Below are 527 nucleotides of genomic sequence, written 5' to 3'. Positions count from 1 at the left end.
TAGTTTTATTTTAAGTTATGTTTTCCATGTTTTATTTATTTTTGCATGTTTTATTTGTGTTCAAAAAATATATTTTTTTTGAGATAATTGCACCTCATCCATGATTGTCCCAATCCTAGGATGATATTTTGATTATCTTGTAATTCTTAGCTTTTGGGAAACATATAGTTATGATTTAATTTATGCGATATTCTTATGTTAGCTTTATTTTAGGATGTGACTTCCAATAATTTGAGCACTGTATTCCTTTACTTTAAATTTTTATGTGATTTGGAGAAAGTTTATGTTGATGAAAAACTATAGTAAAGTCAAGAATTCTAACATTTGTTTGATTCTCTCTCAAGGTGAAATTTGATATAACACTTAGGATAGGAAGTGATTTAGGCCATCTTTGGATCGTGTGCACCTTTTTGAGCTTACCTTGTTATATTTATCCTTAGTTGCCTTTTTTGAGCCTAATTTACCTTTTCTTTCTAAATTCACAATTGTGTCAGCCTTAACCTATCTATTTAAATCCAACAATTTGA

Source organism: Theobroma umbraticum, unplaced genomic scaffold (genome assembly GCF_002168275.2).
Source record: "Theobroma umbraticum cultivar Fairchild unplaced genomic scaffold, ASM216827v3 scaffold_39.0, whole genome shotgun sequence".
NCBI classification, from domain to species: Eukaryota; Viridiplantae; Streptophyta; class Magnoliopsida; order Malvales; family Malvaceae; genus Theobroma; species Theobroma umbraticum.
Note: the sequence above shows the minus strand (reverse complement) of the source record.